We start from the raw sequence: 12282 nt of genomic DNA on the forward strand, positions 1-12282 counted from the left end.
TGCCTTCCTACACAATGTTCTAGTTCCTAATAATATCCTGGGTAAAATCAAATTTCTATTATGATCACAAGTTGCTACTCTAATAGATTTGCCTCTCTGTTTCTCAAGCTTATTTATCTTTCTCTAAGCATACTTAATCTGAAAGAATGAGACACCTTCAGAGATTGAATCTTGTACACGTGAAAAGTTCAAACACTGATTCTCAACCCTTGCTAGGCCATGGAATGAATTCAGATCAAAATAGCAAGATCTCCCCCACTTACTCATTACACTAGTTGCTTTAGTATTAATCATTAGCCTTAGATCTCTGATGCTGCTCCCATTGAGTTGCTGATTTTAACTGTTTCTCAGAAAGCACCCATGAAGACCAGTCCAGGGACACAACAAAACTAAGAAATACAAACCTAGGAAACAAACTTAAAATTCACAGTAAGTTTGGACATAATTGTCATCAATATCAAATTATTACTTGCAACAAAACTAGCTTGCAAATAAAAATTTAGTAGGCCTTCTAAAAAAATCACACCAAAGACTTCACCAAAACATTTTTCGTAAAAGTATTTCTCTTTCTTAAAAACAGCTTACAATTTCTTAATTACCACAAAATTCCAGTTACCTAAATTCTGTAATCAAAAAGGTGTTTTTAATGAGCCATTTACTCAGTAAGAATTCCACAACACATAACTCCTGCACAGGATTGATAAGAATTATGAGGATATTTTACAAGGTCTTTTCTTTGTGTAATTACCGTTTTCTTTCACAAAAATACTTTTGTAAATGCTTAATTTAAACAATAACTCCAAATAGCTTAGTTAATAATCTTAAATTTCATAAATGAGAACCAAATACTCTTAGCTGAAACTTCCCTTTAAAAATAGACAAAACTTGGAAGTTCATATTTCTTAAATTACAGTACTTGAAAAATGTCGCAACATAGGGTCAGATAGAATGACCTAACAGCTTTCCAACCCATTCCTTTTTCTTTCTCCGACAGTACAATTCTTAATCTAACAACATTCTAGATTATAAGAGAAATTGCTTTTCTAACAACATAGTTGATACGATTTGTTTACCAGATTACCTCATATAAGAAAACTCAGAAATATAACCATGCCATAAACAATTATCATGTACTTAACACTTGAAACAGAACCTCCTACTAGAAAGCTTAAGGCAAGAGTTCTTTCCCAATGTTCTCTCTCTAATGACAGATATAGAAGTTCCTTAGAAGTTTTTCTGACTATGTTTAAAAACTTCCACAGCAAACATGAAACATTTACAAACACACACACACACACACACACACACAGAGCTTGACAAGACAAAGTACACACCACTCTGATTTTAAAGTAACCTTGACTGGTCAAAAGCTTTATGTTCCACATCCTCCATGTGGACTATCTGGAGGAGGGTTCTCAGAGGTCTTCTCCCCTCTTTTCTTTTTTGGCACCTTATTCCCTCCTACATCCTTCCCTAGGATTTCTTATAAGTATCTAACTTGGTGCTTGTCTCCCTTTTGAGAATACCTCCTATGTGGATCCTCTCTACACTCCCATAGCCCTGATGTTTACTCAACCCCAGGATGTTCCCCCCACTGACAAAGCAGTACTTAATAGTCCAAATTTTCCCACCTTGCTTCACATGCAAACTTACGCAGTTGCTCTGGCTTTAATCTTTTTTTCTTTTATGTTCCTGGTTTAGTCATGGCTTCACTCATTAACTTGGTCCCAGGATCTTAAACCATCCATGGGCTAGGATGTGTCTCCCCCACCCCCACCCCCCCACCCCCAGATACGTGGGATCATTGAATTTCCATGCCTTAGTGGTCATTCCTTCCTCAGGAGGTTCGTGATCCTGGATTGAGCCCTCAACTGTTATCTATACCAATATCACGAATTCCATGAAGCCACTATTGAATCAGGAAGAAGCTTTATTAAAGATCTGGGAAGGCTGGGCATCTTGCATATGTGAATGTGAAGAGGTCTAGAGGTTTTGGGGTGCTCCTGGGAACCCCCGAGATTGCAACGCTGGGCCTCTTCCTGAACGAATTCGACTAAAATCTTCTTCCAGCCAGAGGAAAAGGTTATTAGTAATAAAACACATAGGCCAGGTGACTCCCGTAAGGACAAGAGGGCATGAGAAAAGCTCAGCCTTTGGGGCATGAGAGATTCTCAGCATATTAGCTGAATGTTAGTAACACCCTTGGGGACAAGCAGACAAGAGAAAGTCTCAGCCTTTTGGGCATGAGATTCTCAGCATCTGAATGGGGGCCAGGGTGGATTTTTTTATACACTGAAGTAACTTTGGGTAGCCAGAGGAGGGGGCTGGGAAAAGAGTCTAGGTAAGAATTCTGATTGGAAGGTCTGAGAGACTGAATAGACAATGGGAATAGATAATGGAGGGAACTGGAAGGCATCTGTCAAAGGGAGATAAGGAGAGTCATAAGGAACCTGAAAGTTTAAGGGTTTTATGGGGCCTATAATGAAGGGAACTGGAAGGCATTTGAGTAAGGTCAAAAGGTGGGGCTAGGGCTTTCAAAGGGAGATAAGGAGGGGTCTGTAGACAAATGGGAGCCAGATTCCCTTTGGTGTAAGGGGTGAAGATCTCTGCTTAAGTTCACACTGCATCAAGTGCACAGATGTGAGAGCACATGTATCGACAAATGCATACCTTTTTATTCCCCATTCCCCATTAGAATTTCCTTCCCCTGTTTCCCCATTTGCTGGGTACTATAGAGGTTATAGCCTATTCAAAGTGCCTAATTTCCCTGTATGAGTCTCCACCCCTAATTACATCTCTCACTCTCCACAATTCAGAGATGCCTGCCCTTACATGGGAATACCCCTTTTGATATTAATCTATACCTAACCTTGGAAATGGCTTCTTGCCTGTTAGTCTATTCACCACCAAGAATGTTTTCTTATTCTAATATAACTCCCTTTGTTCAACTTTTCCCTGGCCCCAAGACTGCATTCCTTAAGGTTCCACTTGACTTTTTGTGGAAATAATAAAAAAATAAAGAAAACCTATTTCTCTGACTCCAAGCTCTGATTGAGTGATATGCAGAAGGAACACCCATATATTCCATAGTGGTACTCTCATTTCATGCTTCTTTTTTTTCCTTCTCCCCATCTCTACTTAATCGTGTTATATTTTTTTCCAATTACATGTAAAAATTCCACATTCACTTTTATAAGATTTTGAGAGGAACTTCCTTTCCACCTTGGTTCCCAAAGGAACTTCATATTTCAGTTCTGAAAGATTTTTCCCCTTAATTTCAGGCTAACTTGACTAACTGGTTAATTGCATCCTTGGACAATTTTAGAGACATCTGGAAGTCCAAACTTCAACTCATTACCCAATTTTTTTTTCTGTTCAGTTTGTCTGGAGTATTTGTATTAGCTGGGTGATAAGATTGCAATTTTCTGTTAAATACTACCTAGTGCTAAGATTGGGAGTGAATCACTGAAAGAGCAAAATGAAAGGTCAGGATTGAGGTTGAGGCTGAAGGTCTAAAATACAATGCTTATTTTGTAATTTTGGGTAGGTAAGCCCTGGGGAGGAAGACTTCATCCTAATAAAAATAGAATGGCTAGGATTAGAATATAGCATTACAATGGAATACTGTGGACATGATAAAATGGGGAAGGGAAACTCACATCTTTTCAAATGACTTTTCAGATTATAGAGGGTTAAAAAGGCCCTCCACCTCTCAGGACAAACCTGTAGGAGGGCTTTATTTAAGCTGAGTGGGAAAACCTGACTATGCCCTGTTCAAATTGCTGAAGCCTCAGATTTTCAGGAGGGTGGCTCTATCTGATAAATCTCTAAGAAGAGGAGGGCAATTTTTCTTTGTTCCCTTAAAGAAGTAGGAAGGAAAAGGAGAGAGAATTATTTAGAGCAGAAATTGTCACCACGTGTTTTTTAAGGGAATATATAAATTTGTGGAGAATATTTCCTTTTAAAGAGCCAAGAGCATTGGATTTAAAACAAAAATGTTTTTAAATGTTTATCATTAGCAATTATAAATTCCAATCTGATTGGATTTAAGTTTACTGTTCTATAAAGGAAAAAAATAATAATGTTTTTATGGGAAAAAAAGATCAATGGCATATGTTAGATATGGCATTATTAGTAGTTAATGTAATTGTTAAAAGTACTTAGTAATAAAATCAATTATTTGTATATGTGATAATCTGGAAATGCAATTGATGTTATCTGAAGTTTATTGTTTAAGTTATTACTGTATTTCTAAATTGTATTTCTAAAATTCTTAGATTGTAAAATTTGAGGGATCACTGTGAGGTAGAAATGGTGTTAAAGTAACTCTTGTCTTTTAGTGATAAAAATGAGATAATTTGAAACTGTTAAATACCTAGTGAGGTACATTTGGTTATAAGTGATAATGATATTGATATTTAATATGATAGCAGATTTCCATTTGAAATCTTGACTATTATAAAAATGAGGGGTGGTTTAAACTTATAGTTCCAACATATTAATGATGAGATGAATGATTCTCTGTGCAAAGTGATTTGGGAGTGTATTCATCTAAAGTGATAATGGGTTGTTTCAAAGTTTATTACAATTGTGGAAATAATTTTATAATATAAGCCCTGCGGTACAAACATATGTTATTGTGAAAAACTTATTGATGTGTATTGATTTGGAATTAATGAAATATTCTCTCATGTATCAGGGCCTCAATTAGAAATTAAAAAAAAAATTTAACCCAGGCCTTCTTTAAGCTAAAGACTGGGTTTGTTGGAAGATGGGCCCATATGGGCCAGTCTCATAAGGGGGGGACTATCAGACCTGGGGAAATCTAGGCTGCCATTGCTGCAATCCCCCTCTGATCAGCCACTCAATTCTCCCTCAGTTTGTGGACTGGAAGCTCAGGAGGCAGCCATTACCCCAGGGCCCACAGTTGGGGACTGGGACTGGGACTGCCTAAGCTTCTCTCTCACCACAGACAGAGACTTTTCCTGCCTACCTCCTAAGTTGTCTTTGGCATTCACAGGTTGAGAAGTCAGGAAACCACCACCTTTGAGGCCTGCTCCAAGTTCACTGAGGCCTGCACACCCACACCAAACTGTGCTCCTATCCTAGCCCAGCATGATGTACCTTTCTGATCAACCATCTGGGTTGTCTTGGGCTGGAAATTTTTTTCACTCTGTCTTTTTGTGGGTTCTGCTGCTCTAGAGTTTGTTTAGAGCCAATTTTGAAGGGTATTTGGAGGAGTTTGGGGGACAGCTCAAGCAAGTCACTGCTTTTATTCCACCATCTTGGCTCTGCCTTAAGAGAATAAAGTATTAATAAAATGGAGGAAAACCCAATTGCCTATTGGATATCTACTGGTTGTCCTGTAGACATCTTAAAATCAACATATACAAACTGAACTCATATTTCCCTCCAAAACTTCCTGCCTTCTAAAATTCCTTTTAATGTTGAAGGCACCATCAATCTTCCAGTCTCCCAGCTTTGTAACCTAGGTGTCATCCTCAGCTCCTCACTATCTCCCACTCCCCGTGTCCAATCTGTTACCAAGGCCAGTCTGTTTTGCTCTTTGTAACATCTCTTAAATATGCCCCCTTGCCTCCTCTGACATTGCTGCCACTCTGTTGCAGACCCTCATCATCTTATGCCTGGACTATTACAATAACCTGCTGGTTGGTGTGCCTGTGACAAGTCTCTCTTCACTGCAGTCCATCCTTAACTCAGCTGCCAATGTAATTTTCCTAAAGTACAAATCCAGCCATTTCACTGTCACCACCACCACCTCCTCCTCAGTAAACTCCAGTGGCTTCCTATCACCCCTAGGATCAAATATACAACCCTCTGCTTCGTGTTCAAAGCCAATCATGACCCAGTCCCCAAGCTATCTTTCCAGTCTTCTTAAACCTTACACCCCTTCCACCTCCACTATGTTCTTTTTGATTCAGTGATGCTGTATTCCTTGCTGTTCTTCAGACAAAATATTATCTTTAGACACTGGACATTTTCACAGGCTGTCTCATATGCTTGGATGCTTACTCTACCTTCTGGATTTCCTAACTTCTTGCAAGTCCTGGATTAAATTCTAACTTCTACAAGAAACCTTCCTAGAGCCTCAATTCTAGTGTCCTCTCTCTGTTGATTGTTTTCAATTTATCCTGTATATATGTATATACATAAAATAATGTATGTTTATGTGTGTATCTCTCTCTGTGTCTCTCTCTCTCTCTGTGTCTCTCTCTCTGTGTCTCTCTCTCTCTGTCTCTCTCCTCCATTAGATTGTGGGCTCCTTGAAGATGGGAACCATATTTTGCCTTTCTTTGCATTCCTAGCATTTAGTATGATGTCTAGCACATAGGAGGCACTTAATAAATCTTTATTAACTGACTGATTGAAAGGAATGAGATGGATACAAGAGATATTATAGAGGTAACATTTGTAAGACTGGTCAACTGACTGAATGTGGGTATTAGTGAAGAGTTGAGGATGACTCTGAGACTGTGATCCTCATGGACTAGAAAGATGGTGTTCTCCTCACTTGCTCCAGCAATAGAGAAATTTGGAAGGGAGGGGAAGATAATGAACTCTGTTTTAGACATATTGTGGTTGTGTTTGATCATTTGATTGAACATTCAGAAGAGCTTGAGAAGTTAGTAGGCAGTTGGTAATAAAGAACTGGACCATAGGAGAAAGACTGGGGAAGGATATAGAGTTACAGAGATAGTTAGATAGAGACAGACAGACAGATAGATAAATAGATGGATATATACATACATACATATTGGCAAACCATTTATATAGAAGTAATAATTGAATTTAAGGGAGCATGTAAGATCACTAAGAAAGAGTATAAAAAGAGATTAAAACAGGATCTGGGATGAAAACTAGGAAAGCACCTGTGGTTAGGGTATAGGACAAGGATAATGATACAAAAAGGAGCTTGAGAAGAAGCAAACAGAGATCTGGATGGAGAACCAGGAAAACTCAGGGCAAAAGGAATATTCAAAAGGAGATGGTCAGTGGCATCAAATGCCACAGAGCAATAAAGAAAGATAAATACTAGGGGAAAAGTCATTATAGTAAAAAGGAAAGTTGTGTAACTTTGGAAAGGACAGCTTCAATATAGCAGTGAGGTCAAAAGAGAGGAAGTGAAGACAATGAAAAATGTATATTTAAGAAGTTTGGCTCCAAAGGGAAGAGGGAGATAGGGGCTCCAGAGACAGGTAACATTTGGGGTTATTTAAAGGAATAGTGGAACGGAGGGGAAGTATATTTGTAAGTAGCAGAGAAGGAGCCAGTACATAAGAAGAAATGGAAGATGAAAGAGAAAGGTTCCAAAGAGAAAGGACAAACTTCCTGGGGAACAGCTCCTGGATCTTCCTGTAACAAGGAGGCAAAATATCCTTAATGTCCAGAAGGCCAAGGCATTAGTTACTTCAAAGAGGAAAATATTAGGACAGCAGAACTATCTGACCTAAGAAGTCCTAGTAAAAATTTCTCATAGAACTTTCCCAACTGCTTTCTCCATCCTATTGAACACTCCTTACACTCAGGGCTAGAAAACTCACATTTCTTCTGGCAATGAGTCCAGAAATAATACCAGACAGGTAGGCCCCAGGATGACCTGGGAAAGACAGAAAGCAAGAAAGAAAAAAAAATAAGTAGCCTCAGCTGCTTTCTTTCACTTTATAAGAAAGAAAGAAGACCTGCTACCTTGGACAGCTGGATCACCTCCCCTATCCTTGGATACCGTTCAGTCTTGGCTTTCCTCAATAAAATGACCATTGAAGTCAATAACTATATTCCAGAAAGAGAAGTTGCTGTTCAATCATTTAGTTGTATCTAACTTTTCATGCTCCCATAGACCGTAGCTGTCCATGAGATTTTCTTGGCTAAGATACTGGAGTAATAGGCCATTACCTTCTCCAATGGATCCAGTGGATCCTTTGGTCAGGCAATGGAATATTAAGTGACTTGCCCAAGGTCATGCACCTAGGAAGTATCTGAGGCTGGATTTGAACTTCCTGACTGTAGGTCCAGTGCTTTATCTACTGAGTTAGCAGCTGCCTCAGAAAGGAAGAGAAACAAATAAAAACTGAGGTTCCTACTAAGGAACGGTATCAGCTGGAAGACAGGGAGATTATAAATATCAATATCTGCCTAAGGTTCCAGCAAAAGATCTCCCCTCTACCTCCAGGACTGTCTCTATATTGAGACTGACAAAACACTGATTTCCCCTGTGTCCTGAGGTTTGACTGTTTTAGTTATGTTCTCTCAGTGAGGTCAGCGTTAAGGCTCAGTGCCCAAATACATCTCCTGAATCAATAAAGGTCTTGGAGAACCTCAACCACCTCCCCAGAGGATAATTACCTTTCTGACTCCTGAGATGGGCAATGAGCCCCAGCCCAAGGAAGAACAGCTCCAGGGTGAAACCTCCAACTCCACAAAGCCTGTTACTCTGGGCAGATTCACACTGAGCACTGGGAAAACAAGTGCAAAGAATTAGTATTTTTCCCCTCCCTGAGTTCTATAACCAGCCCAAGCATACTGAAATGTAAAACATGAGGAACTAAGAAGGAGCTGACTTTCTGAGGTAGAGGTTAACATAGAAATGACTCCTCAGAACCTGAGATCAAAAGATGAATGTTCTTCTGGCTCACTTCTGTCTTATTACTTCATAGATCACTTTTGAAAACCCATAAGGATTACTCCTAAAGGTGAAACTAATAGGCCCAGGTTGTAATCTAGCCCTAGACTAGAGGCCAGCCAAGAAGGTTCCTAGGTCCTCATAAAGGGTACTTAGAGATTGGATTTGCCAGATCTTCCCTGCTCTAGGATAGGAATATCTCAAGAACTTCAGTTCTCTGTGGTTCTCACTCACCTCAACAATGTCATGAAGTGAGAAGGTGTATATGGCCTTAGGGAATGAGGAGATAGTTGACACACTGAGGCATTCCCAGAGGCTGAGGCCTTCCTGCTGTGTGACTAGGGGGAAGGAGAGGTGAAGACATGACAAGAGGATGCCTCTCATTCCCCTCCACTATGATGGGACTTAGAAGGCTTGCATGTTTCACTTAACAGGGGCAGAAGTCTCTCTGCTGGGGGATTATTTGCAGCATCACCAGAATCTGGCATGTCCAGTTGCCATTCCATATGAGATCTGAGGACATAAGCCCATCTGTTTCCTCTTGCTCATTCCAGAACCACCTGACTTTAATCTTGCCAGGATAGAAACCTGTCATTGAGCAAATAAACAGGTTGTGATGTTATAAGGACTGTGATTTTGTAGGAGAGATGGACACTTTGGGCTTAACTTGAGGAAGAAATGAACATAGAAAAACAGTAAATATAGGACAGTGAAACAAGTCTTTTTTTCTTATATATCCCAGTTATATTTTTTTTCTTCTCATAAATATTTATGAGATAAATGAAATAAAGAACATTAGGCAACCCAGGCTTAAAGCCTTTAGTCAATGCCCTGAATTCAGGCTTCAGTTGTATTTGTCCAGTTTATTGTGGCAATATTCTTCTTTCTATCATAGTTACATCCCATAACATTGGCTGTGACATTCACAAGAGGAGAGCAGTTTTCTTCAAACTGTGTTCCATAACACCATGGAGTTCAAGGAGGCAGTCCAATACATTACTATGAAGAAAGGAGTTTTAATGGTAAAATACAACAAATTCTTCTTCTTTGTTGTCTGTGATGGGCTAGGTTACTGTAGAAACCCTCAAAGATTTGTCAAGATCATGTAACTGAAAAGTTGGGAGGGCATCATAACTTTCCTTTGGCCTCAGGAGAGGATTTTCCCTGCTAACTCTTTTCTTTTACATTTCCATTACAACTTATAATTTATCTATGACAATTATTTTTCTACTATATTTATATTCAAAAGATGTCTTTTTATTATGCTAGGAATTATCCTTCCACTTGCCCAGGAGTGGCACATATCAGTCAAACAACAAGCATTCACTGAGCACCTAGTCTTAAGCAGATAACTGTGGTACATGATGAAATCACAGAGACAAAACCAAAAGAGTTTCTGCCCTAAAGGAGCTTATGTCCTGAAGGGTCAGAGGGAACAATTTATTGCATAGTGAGAGGAAAAAACACTGCATTTGGAATTAGGAGACCGGGGTTCAAGTCCTATGTCTGCTACTTGCTACCTTTATGACCTGGAGCAATAATCTTACTTATCTGGGTCTCAGTTTCCTTTTCTGTAAAGTGAGGGGTCAGACTACATGACTCCCAAAGTTGCTTCCAACTCTAAATCTATGATTCTCTCATGCTTTGACTTGTCCACAGTCCCAATGCTACTAAGCAGCAGAACTGGATGTATGACTCAGGTCTCCTGATGCTATCAGGTACTCTTTCCACTTGTAACAGGAGGCTCCTCTGATATCAAAAGCCTTTGCTTTCTTTTCTTTATCGTTATTTATAGGATTATAGTGTAACACGCCCTTCTCAACTATCTACCCAGGTCGTGCTTACATTCATAGGTTACATTGCTGTTGTTCATCCTTCCTTTTTGAAGAGGACCAATTTTATTACAGGTAACGTCTTGACTTGAGCATGAATTGCATTGAAGTGAAGTCAAGTTGCACAAAGTCTTCAACCTCATTCTCTCTTCCAGAGTCATGCTGATGATCTTGCCTTCTCACATAAATTTAATTATTGTTCAATTTCATTGGCATGCCACTTAGAGAGATTATTGGGATAGAGATGATTGTTATAGCTCCAGTCATTTAAAACAGAGAAAATTTGTAGGAGTATTTACCTCATATTTTCTTGGTGCAGAGAGCACATAGCCTTTTCTTGATGTTTTATTGTTATGCTATTGACTAAGTGTTTCTTGTCTGACCTGATGTGTTCTCTGGAGGGCAGGTAAATATAGATACACTGGTGGGTAGTCATGAGTCATGGCTTCTTAGGCATTTGGATGCAAAGGGTGCCTCAACAGTAGACCAGCTTTCTGGGGTTACACACCTGAGAAGAACATCTTAGGTTCTATGGATAGATTTTTATTATATGTGCAGAGGCAGTATGGTGTAGTGACAGAACGCTGGCTTTTGAGTCAACGTGATATCAAGTGAGGTGCCCACTTCCCTCTTTGATGAATTGTAAAGGGCTTAATCAACCTATAGTTGTGTCTGCACAGGGTCCACATAGCCTGGGTACTGCTCCAGGAGATTCTTTTGCTTATTCCAGTCTTTGATGATTGACTGACCCAGCTCCCTCACCCCTAAAAATTCCCCCACATCACTGTTGAAGTGGAGAATCTCCTCTAGGTCACAGAGGAATCTGGTCACATGGCATACCTGAACTGTCCCATTGGTGAAGTAACACAAACCCTGGATCTGGAGCATGAAACCCTCTGCAGGGAGAGAGCTCAATGTACACAGTTGTCTTCACAAGCTCTTTCCAAAACAGTCTATGAGATTCATAGTTCAACATCATTCCAGCCCATCCCCAATGAAACAACAAGGTCATCTTTCTTCTTGATCACTGATAAGAAGGGGTCAAGCAGCTAGGTGTCACAGTGGACAGCTTTGCTGGATGTGGAGTGAGGGAGATACGGCTTCAAATACTGCCTCAGACACTTACTAGCTGTGTGATCCTGGTCAAATCACTTCACTTAGCCCTTGTTTCCTCATTTGTAAAATGAGGATGATACATATTTCAAGGGGTTGCTGCGAGAATCAAATTAGATAAGAAATATGAAGCATTTTGTAAATATTATAGAACTATATAAATGTTACTATGAAAAATAGTAATAACAGGGGTAGGCGATACATCTGAAGAAACTGTTGACAGTCACTGTCCTGTTTGCGACTGAGTCCATATATCTGCCCCAATCGTTACCCCTTTCCAAAATAAAAGAGGAAGTGAATGTGAGGGATGAGTGAAGTCTACTCAAGGGTTAAGAAACAGCGGGAACAACTTGAAATCAACAGGACCTTCTTGAGGACTTCTGGAGGAAGTGTTTTTGCAAGTTTGCCCCTGGCAGCGCCACAGCACATACTGCTCTGCTTGACATTTTTCCCCTTTTGCATGCTGACTTTGTAAGCAGTTGTTAAAAGAATGTTGCAAAACTCTGTATCTGGACAAAGCAGGCATAATCCTGTTGTTCCTAGGCAAATCCTTTAGAATAGATTGTGCACCCTACTTACTGACCAATCAGGAGCAGGGGGAGTGTAGGTAAGGGAAGGGGTGCGCGGTCGCAAAACTGTATATAATGTTTGTTCTCTGTAACTTGCGTGGGCTTCTCCACTTGCTATTCCGAGTGA

The 12282-nt window shown here is 39.7% G+C and overlaps 1 pseudogene; it reads right to left on the reverse strand.

The window, feature by feature from the left end:
* Positions 1 to 7523: 7523 nt before the first annotated feature.
* Positions 7524 to 11361, reverse strand: LOC144457671 (DLA class II histocompatibility antigen, DR-1 beta chain-like; annotated as a pseudogene).
* Positions 11362 to 12282: the final 921 nt, after the last annotated feature.

This window comes from Phascolarctos cinereus, unplaced genomic scaffold, assembly GCF_003287225.1.
Source record: "Phascolarctos cinereus isolate Bilbo 61053 unplaced genomic scaffold, phaCin_HiC Scaffold_5;HRSCAF=322, whole genome shotgun sequence".
Classification (NCBI taxonomy): domain Eukaryota; kingdom Metazoa; phylum Chordata; class Mammalia; order Diprotodontia; family Phascolarctidae; genus Phascolarctos; species Phascolarctos cinereus.